Source organism: Rissa tridactyla, chromosome Z (assembly GCF_028500815.1).
Source record: "Rissa tridactyla isolate bRisTri1 chromosome Z, bRisTri1.patW.cur.20221130, whole genome shotgun sequence".
Lineage (NCBI taxonomy): Eukaryota > Metazoa > Chordata > Aves > Charadriiformes > Laridae > Rissa > Rissa tridactyla.
The window spans coordinates 10,935,468-10,945,088 of record NC_071497.1 but is presented as its reverse complement, the minus strand read 5'-3'; the positions used below and the strand labels follow the sequence as shown (position 1 = coordinate 10,945,088).

The window sequence follows — 9,621 nt, the reverse complement described above, 5'->3', positions numbered from 1 at the left end:
AGAACATGAGGCGTCTTTCTGGAAAGAGGAGAAACTACTACCAGGAGTTAAAAAAAAAAACAAAAAAACAAACAGTAAAAACCAGCTATGTGAGTCCACGTGGGAAGTACACATGTGGTTGTGGTGAATGTCGTTACACTCAATCGTCCATGAAGATTTACAGACTGCTGAATTATTGCAATTTATTCTTCCAATTCCAATACTAAATGAGAGACCTGAAAGATATCCATGTCCCACCCCCGAATTAACGTTGATTGAAAACTAAAATTTGTTGCTTTTAGCAGTAAAAAAATGAATCTTTCTCCTATGTTGCATACCCTTACCTTTTTTTTCTGCATACTGTACAGAGCTAATCATAGAGAGCAGCACCTTTCTCCCAGGATTTCACTAACAAATGTGGGCAGGTATTCTCCCACCAAGCTGGGAAACCAGTTTCAATGCACTTCAGGTACCTGCTACACTCTGATTCAAAATATAGACGTGTACCGAACTCTAAGAAGGAGGTTAATATCTACTTAAATTAGCGGGCTAGGTATGGTTTTTCTTGGAAATGAATGCATACTGAAAACTGCTGAATTGGGCAATTCTAAAAATCCCAGTCCAGGTGTATGGCACTAAAACAAGGTACTTTGTTCTGAAGGCAACAAGTTCTGTTGAGATGTTGCATTTGTTTGGTTTTTGTGGGGTGGGGTCACATCCCCTGAGATGCAGGATGCAGTTTCTACATGTTTACTATTTAGCAAGTGCTTCTGGTAAAAGATGATTCTTGTTTACATTTCTCAGTTTGTTTTCTCTTTTGTTTGCTTGTTTTGTTCCCAAATGTTCCTCTTATTGATATGTCTTCTGGAACTGCCTGGCCTACTTTAGGCTAAAAATAGCCCTTGTTGCTGCTGCTGTAGCTCCTTGCAAGCCACACAACACCCACACTAGGAAGGAAAACCTCATGCCCTGCTGAGCTTCCCTGAAATGATAAGCAGGTCAGAAATCCATATGACCAAAAAGCAGGAGGAAAAACAAATCCCGCCTTCCTGCTCTGCTTCTGCTAGGCTTGCTGATGATGCAAAGTAGGGAAATGGCAGCAACCAACAGCATGTTGGTGTTTTGGGTTTCCCTCTCCCTCCTCCACATCCACCAAGGACAGTAGATGCCACTTCTCTTACGGAGACATGTGAAAGAAAAGATGAAATCACGGGGATGTGAAGCTGCAAAGAAGGCATTTTCATATTAGTGTCCAAGCAGTCATGCTTCAAATTAACTTAAAATGATTGATCTATTTGGTAAATATTGGTCTTTGGGTATGATCAGACCAACGCTGCCCATGTTGTTGCACTGCTTAAACGAACAGGAATACCTCCCTGACGTCTTCAGTGAGCTCTGCCTGTGCTCCTGATGTCTTACAAAGGAAAAGGGATCTGGATACACAACTATGTTTTCCTCTGCATTGCAGCAGACAAAACTTAATACTTCTCAGCCTTAAGAGGATAACTCTACACCATTCGTCTGCTTGTGCTCATCAGTCAAAGTGGCCCATGGGGCATGCTGGTGAGATGCAAACAGTCTGGGCTTTCTGTTGATCTTGGGCAAGGCACCCTGTCACAGTGCCCATCTTGGCACTGTGGTTCCCATCTGTGAAATGGATGGGTAATGAAGTACCCAGAAACACTTCTGCAGCTACCTTGGACGCTGGAGAATGAAACTCCATTCCTTCACAGACACAAATAGTGTTTTCATTATTTACTCTAGCTTGTGGATGCTATTTTTTTCCATTTTACAGTGAAGGCATATTGGCAAGAGGACTTCACACTCTTGTGGGAAGCCAGGACTTGGCGCTCATTTGCAGTGGAATAACTCCTGGGTCACCTTTTCTTTGCCCTGCCAACTGGGAATTTGGCTTGCGTACAGTTGGGGCGGTACCTTTCTGACTTCGGGTAACACATCTGAGACCTGGAGGCAAATCCGAGCCTCACACAGAGTCAGCGCAAGCTCCTCTCTTGGTGTTCTCACTGAGATCGCCAGTGACACTTGCTGAGACAAGGTGATGTCGGGTTCTGGAAGCTCAGTGTCCCGGCAGCTCCCGCACAGCAAGAGCTGCTTGGGCGGACGGGGCGATGCGGGTTTTGGGTCCGAGCCCCGCGCAGCAGCCGTGGCCAGCAGCGCTGCCCGCTGCCCCGCGCCCGCAGGATGAGGCTCGGGGACCGGAGGCACCAGCGACGCCGGGACCTGGGCCGGGGGCTGGATCCCACCCTGCTGCCACGGGCACGGCTGCGCTCCGGGCTGCCGGGGTCCCCTCACCGCAGCATCCCTGGGCTCAGGTGCACCCACGCTGCTGCGAGTCACCCAGATCTCACCCTCCGCCTGTTCGCTTTGCTCCCCGCGTTCATTCTCCTCCCCAACCCCTTGTTCTGGGGGTGCGCAGTCCTGCATCCCCCGCAGCCCCCGGGGATGCGGCTGCCGCCGCTGGAGCTGGGCGCTTCCCGCAGCGGGGCCGGGGGAGGAGCGGCAGGAGGGGGCTGCGTGGCCGCGTCCGGCCTCTGCCCGCCGGCTGCCGAACGGCAGGTAGAAATGTGCCGGGCGCGGGGAGGGGTCGTGCCGCCCCCTGCCCCGCGGCGAGTGGGAGCGGGGGGAGCCCCGGGGAGCGGCGGCTCCGGCACAAAGGCGGGCGCCGGGGCCGGCCGGGGGCTCGGCAGCGCCGGGGCGGGCGGGGGGAGCCGCGGTGGCGCCCGGGGGGGATCCCGCTCCCTCCCCTCCCCTCCGCCCGCCCCTCCCCGGCCGGCCCCCGTCCCCTCCCTCCGCTCCGCAGCCGGGGCGGGGGGCGGCTGACAGCCGGGCCCGGCGCCCGGGGAGGCAGAGGGGGAGAGGCGGGCGATGGGGAAGGAGCCGCGCCGGTCGTGCTGCGGGCGTCCTTAGGGAGAATCAGGGGGCGGGAGGGGGCGAGGAAGAAGCAGGGGGGGCGTCCCCGGCCCCCGCCCCGCTCCGCCGCGCCGAGGAGGGAGCGCGGACCACGATGCCCGGCCGGCGGGCGCTGCCCGCCCGCCCGCATGGAGACCGCCGCCCGTAGCGGGGCCGCCGCGCCGCACCGCGGGGTGAGCCGGGCTGCGCGGGGGGAACGCGGCGGGGGGAACGCGGCGGGGGGAGCCCTGCGGCCCCCGGGGGGCGGAGGGACGGGGGCGGTGGAGGGGGGAGCCCTGCGGCCGCGGGTGCGGGGGGCTCGGGGAGGCGGCGGGAGCCCGGCACGGCCCGGGGGGCGCTCGGGCTGCGGGAGCCGGGGCGAGGCGGCTGCTGCCCCCCCCGCAGCTCCCCCGCCCCTCGTCCTGCCGCCGGGATGCGGCAGCGTGCGGGTTTCGCTGCTGCGCCTCCGGCCTCCCTGGGGTGCCGGTGGTCGGGGAGGCGGCGGAGCCCGCGGGGCCGGTGCGGGCTCGCCGGTCGCCAGAGGGCGAGCGGAGGAGGAGGAGGAGGGGTGGCCCGCCGGGGCGAGGAGCGCGCTCGGACGCGGTGACCGCGGTGCCTTTGCCGGGGGGGGCGGCTCTTGTCCCGGGAGAAGGTGTCGGGCGGCCCCTCGCCCCGCCGTGGGGCGGCGAACCCGCCCCGTCCAGGCGGGAACCCCCCCCCCCCCCCACTCCCGCAACGGAGGGTCCCTCACCGTCGCCTCCGCTCCCCCCCTCGGCGGGGCAGTGCGGGCTGGCACCGGGCCGGAGTGGGGGTCCCCGGGGGAGCAGACACCCTCCCCTGGCAGCCCGCGGCACCGTCCCACGCCGTCTGTGGTGGGTGGTCTGCGCCCCGAGTGGGGCCGGAGCCGGGATTCTCACGGAGAGGCGGCGGTCGCGGAAGGCGGACACCACGTTTCGGTGACTGTTACCCGATGGTGGTCTTCTCCTCCAGGCTCTGCGGAGTTGGTGGGTAGTTTGGGAGAAGACCGTGCTGCAGCGGGGCGTGATGGATACACTGCACGCAGAGAAAAGAGGCTTTGGAGCAGGGACGTGAAAATGTCACCATATGCAATGTCCCCGGCGGGTTTGGACGTTTTGAGAGACCTGACCCAGAGTGTTTTTTGCATCTCTAGAAAACCTAGGTGGTACCAAAAAGGAAAAAATGCAGGCATTTTGATCAGCTGTTATTTAAAGCTTGCAGGTAGTGAGATGAGATTTCCTATCCGATATCTGAGGTTGTACAATAGTTGTCTTGATCCCTCTGGGCGCCTACTTAAGAAATAAATGGGTAGGAGTAACAGTGCTGGTGCTGCACGTGATGTGGTCTTTGTGCGGGCATGAAGACCACCTGGGACAGAGCAGGGACTTCAGGTGACATCCTCCCTTCAGGTGACACCCCCCCACCTACCCTGCAGATGAGAAGGGTATGGTGAGGGAAAGCAGAGATCGTGGCTCTGTGCTTAGATTTCTGCATGTTTTTTTTGTTGGGCACAAAACCTTTCAGTTTTGTACAGTGGGCTGTTGTGTTTGACTTGGGAAAGAAGGTTTCCAGAAGAGTTACTGCAGAAGGGGTTACCTCTGAGGCAGAGGATGCCCGGTGTGACTGCCCTCAGCCTTTGAATTTCAGGATCCAGTTTAGTCCAAGGACATCCCTGTGGACTTCCCTCTTTTTTAAAGTCATCTCACTGCTCTCAGGTGTGATTATTTGGGGGGCTATTTCTAAAAATAAAGACAGGTAAGACCTTAGGGGGAGTCTTTTCTGCATTTGTCGATAGGTAAGTTTCAATGTACCGTGTAGGAGGAGAACCTGCTTTGGAGGCTTGACACAGGGCAGGAAAAATTTACATCACCTGAGGATCTGTCAAGTACTGGGAGCTATGACAACAGCTCGCTGCTACCTCTCCTTATTTATTTGTATTCCTCTCCTCAACGTTCATCGCTGGCTCTCACGTGGCATATCTCAATGTTGGCTTATGCTCACTCTGGGTGGAAAACCAGTGATGCTGAAAAACATGCTAAACCCACGTGTATCAACAAGGATGATACTGAGTGCTGTTTCTTCCTTGATGGTGGATGTGAACTTGTCTCAGAATATGTAGACTTACTGGGCACAACGGTCCTGTTTTTTGGTGCTTTCTAATGTGTTTCAACATACACAATAAAGGCCATGCTTTTTTTTTTTTTTTTTTTCTGGTTGATGAGACATCAGAGGAGAGAAAGAGCTAGTGGGGAACTGTGTCCTTAATTCCTCAGCCGTGCAGTCACATATGCTCAGTTACAGAACCTTTTGCTGGGCCTGTAATTGGAGACATATTTTCATATTTTGACTGAATTGAGATAGTTCAGTAGCAGAAGAAGATTTTTGAATTTGCAATTGCATCATAGCTGTCTTTTTTTTAATACTGTATCTTAATTTTCTTTGATCATAATGAAAAACTTTCCTTTTTTTTTTTCTTTTGCTCACTCTTCCCTGCATCTTTGTTCAGTGGTAGGAGTCTAGATGCACTTTGTTGTTTTGAGGGATATTTTTAAGTTGGAAAACATTTCCATAATTGTTACTTCATCAGATAGTATGTCGAACTGATTAGCCTACTTTCTAGTGCTCTAATTTGTCTTCTTAATAGTTTGTGCAGATAATACAACAGCATGGAGGAAGTGTGTTTTTCCAGTTGTGTTCAGGACCTATTGTGAATATCATTTGGACTGGGATTTTATTGTGGAATTGTCACTTATTCTGGAACTAGGCCCTCAAGTTATGCACACTCCTCCAATGGAAAACAGTTGCATATCATCAGTGCTTAAAGGAAACATTTTTTTAATTCACTAGTGCTGGCCTCCTTGTACTGGTTGAAGTTACGGCAAAAGACTAACTTTTTAACTTGTTGACTCTTCAAGAGTAAGATCTGTCTTCGAGATTATTTTTCCCCATCTTTGCTTCCTGAAAACAAAGGTAGAACAAGGACAAATTCTGTAGTGCTGATGTCAGAAGCCTTTGTGAACCTTTCTTTTCTTTCTGTCCTGGTTTATGCCAAGCGAATGTGTGATACGTAGTCAGTTCTCCACTAGTTCTCACAAAAGGATGCTGAAATTCCGAGAGACTGAAATCGGAGTGGTTATTTCTTAGGAAGCGAGAGCACCCCTGCTTATGACAGCTGAAGTCCTGAAGCCTTTGCTTGGTTTTTAGTCCATTCTTTCCCAGGTGAGATTCCCATGTGAATTAAACAGGTTCAGTTTTGTTCTGTTAGCTTGCTTGGCAGCCAGCAAGTTAGTTCTCCAGAACTGGCTGTGTAGTGTCTGCTGTGGCTCCGACTGGGGCTCTGCGATGCTCTGTGCTTCGAATTTCCCAACTGTGGAGGAAATTCTGGCTCTTCAGATAGCCTGGATTGGTGTTACATTGAGTTCTGTGCTGTTCACAGGCCATGTTTTCTTTCTTTTGGGATTTTTCTTTTCTTTTCTTTTCTTTTCTTTTTTTTTTTTTTTTAATCTGATCACAGACAGAAAATACTGGGGCAGACATTGATCTGCAAACCCAGTTCTCTGAAGAACACACAAAGGTCTTGCAGTTTTTAATAGGTGGATGTTTGCATGGGGCATAGCCACAAAACTAATGACCAACATGTTTGTTGCTACTAATGTGCAAAATTGGTGCTGCAGCTTGCTCACAAATCCTCTCTTACCTATTCAGGCATTGTTTGCTGGGTTTGCATGTCCAGGGTGAAACTTGCTTTTCAACGGTGCTTTTCAGAAATGCTTGCTTGGCAGCAGCTGCGAGAGCAGTTGTGAGTGGCTTTGCTGTTCACAATGCATGTCCTGATTCTGAAAATCTCACGCTTTTGTTAAAATCATGCTACCGTCGATGCCTATGGGATGGCAGGAGCAAGGGTTGAAAAAGGGAGGCTATCGTATCAGTAGCTATGCTGAGTAGTCATTAGCTGGGTTGTTAGGCATGGGGCCAACAGCGACCCGTTCTCTCCCTTTTTGGAAAACCTGCTCCGTTGGTAGCCTGCACCCTGCGCATGGTCAAAACATCTTGAACAGCCTGTCTGTGTTGTCAACAGTCAGACCTCCTTACAGTCAGTAACTGCCTGTATCACCTGTAATGGTGATTCGTAGGCAATGGAGGGTAGCGTCATCCATATGGTAATCTTTGTTGTGCTGCCTTCTTTCTCTAATAAGCAAGTGCATCGCAGTCTGTACATCGTCTTGCAATGCAAGATAACTTTCCCTACCCGAGTGGGTTTCTGTGTTTTATTTCAAAAGGGCTGAACTTCGCTAGTGCGGGGTGCAGGGCAACCCGTGACAGCCTCTGGTGTGTCTTGTGCAGCTGCCATCCTTTGGGGTTACAGTGAAAATCATACCAGAGTGATGGAGGACATACTAAGTTGGAAAGGGGTGGCCATAGGTGGGGGAGTGGGCACAGAACGGGCTGATACGTATGAGACAGTGTTTTGATCTGTTTTTCTGAAAGATTAATGCTGCTTTATTCTCATATCTTAACCAGAATGAGAGCTGACTTAAAGGCAGATCCATGTGCACACATGTGCTAATCATTGATTTACCATGTCCTCGAGGGATCTGAGGACCAGCAGAAATGTAAAGGCATGCCGTTCGTTGCCAGCTAACAGAATTTTATCTGCCAGATAGAGGCTTAAAGCTACCCATGGGCTGGGACACCTTTTGCATTTGGAGTAAGGTTTCTGCTTTTTGTATTTTAAAGCTGTCAGGTTTTTTTCATGACAATACAGGGTGGTTACATTCCCCACATCCTCTACTCCTGCAAGCCATTTGTTTAAATAGCCTTGGCCATGCACCCCTCCTTTGATTTTTACTTTCTCTTTGTTGTGCCCTGGCAAGTAGAGGGCTGGTTCTTTGCTCAGCAAAGTTACCCTATGGAGGACAACATTTAGAGTTCATGGCTCTTGTTATTGATGACAAAGAGGGTTTACAGAATTCGTGGCAAATGTCTGTGAGACACTGACTCTATTAATGGCTCTAAGTCCACCGTTGCAATCCCAGAAGGCAGAACTGATTTTAAAATTGCAAATGCAAAATTGAACCTCCTTCCTAAGCCTCTCTGAGGACAGATGCTGTCTAAGTCTCAAGAAGCATGTCTGAATCTCATGCCTGGTGTCCCCGGCATAGTCTCATCTGAGTGGACCTGAATGCCTGCTTGGAGTTTGTCAAAGCTAATGGGTTTCTAGAGAAGCTGAGGGTTGGACCTTATTAGAAGAGCTGTCCTCTTCAGCAACTGAAATGGGAGCATGAGATTTCAGCGTGAATTTTCATAGGTATCTTTTGTGCTGCTTTCTGCTGCTTTGCTGAGGAACCAGTGAATTCAGAATCCTGCTTCACCATCCATCAGTTTAAATCAATCAAAAAGAGAGGCAGAGGAGAAAAAAATCCAACTTGATGGAAACACAGATACTGCAAAAGGCAGTTGTATCACATTTATATTCTGCTGCATGCTTCTGTCACCCACGCTTGTAAAATACTCACTGACAACAAAATGAAGTATGTTTAATTTCCACATATACAATAATTTATTGTATTTGCTGAGTAATTACCGGTAGCTCTTCTACGGTAACTTATTTTTCTACTTATTCCAGCCCTTCTTCCATTCCTTGTGCACGGAGGGGGGTGCTTAATAACGCATGAACCAAAGAGAAACTCAGTTTGTATTAGCTATTTGTTTTTAAATTGACTGAGATATTTAGCAAGAAACTTCAAGAATATAATTCCATAAAATGCAGCTGGGCTTTTTGGGGCATCCCATGAGAACCATTTACTGGAGAACGGAAAAGTGTTGGAAGAATGAAGAGTCGTTGCAACAGCGTGCTTTTTCTTCCCTAAAACACCAAAATCACGCTCCTTTGTGCTCGAAGCCTGCTTCTAATACCAACAGCACACGCTCGGTAACCTGTCGGAATAACTCAGTTGTGATGGCAATGCCGTGTTTGGGTAAATAAAGGCAGAAGAAGTGTTTACACAGTCTCATGAAGGAATCTTGCCCTCTCACTGCTGGACAAACCCACGCTCTCCTGTGCTAAAACTCTTTCCTACCTCTCAGGGTGGCCTTGGCCATGCTCGTGAAACACCATGCCGGTTCTTCAAGACCTCAGCAGACCTGAGGACAAGCAGGGCACGACAGCCTACAAAATGCAGGGCTGTGGGATGACAGCCCCAGTAGGCTGCAAAGTGCCTCCCAAATGCCCTTGGTTTCTTTGTAAGGATGGTGCCCGCTGGCTGCTCTGAGCACGACCGTGCTCCTCATGAAGAGGTGTCCTGGGGAGGTCTCTTACCAGTCACCCTGCTGGGAACGTCGTCCACAGAGGAGGGGGAACACACGTGTATGTATTGAACAGGAGTGTTTGCAGATCTTTTTGGTGTGACTCAGAGATGTGTCAGGCACCTCAAAACCTTTCCTAGGTGGCAGAACCTGTGGTCATCTACCAAGCTGAAAATGGATCAGGTTTTTAAGAACTGGGTGTGAAAAACTAGTCATCTTTGCAACTGGGGTATTCAGGGATTTGAGTTGCTGGTAGAAATGGTCCACCTTAAGAAATATATGGTGATAGTTGTTGTTTCTTAACAGCAGGACCAGGTCAGTCAGAAGACACCAGTCTCCAGCGTTACACTTCTAACACTGAGCTGAGTCAAGGGAATTTCAAGTCTCCCCAGTGCAAATGTGAGCCAC

The 9,621-nt window shown here is 50.8% G+C and overlaps 1 protein-coding gene across 2 annotated transcripts in view; it reads left to right on the top strand.

Moving 5' to 3' along the window:
- Nucleotides 1–2,945: 2,945 nt before the first annotated feature.
- PLPPR1 (phospholipid phosphatase related 1) overlaps nt 2,946–9,621 on the top strand; it is a 137,094-nt gene continuing 130,418 nt past the window's right edge. Inside the window, exon 1 of one of the 2 annotated variants that reach the window (XM_054186304.1) lies at nt 2,946–3,083. The gene's annotated coding sequence lies outside the window, so the exon portion shown is untranslated. The remainder of the gene's footprint in view (nt 3,084–9,621) is intronic. The other variant, XM_054186303.1, reaches the window with a different exon arrangement.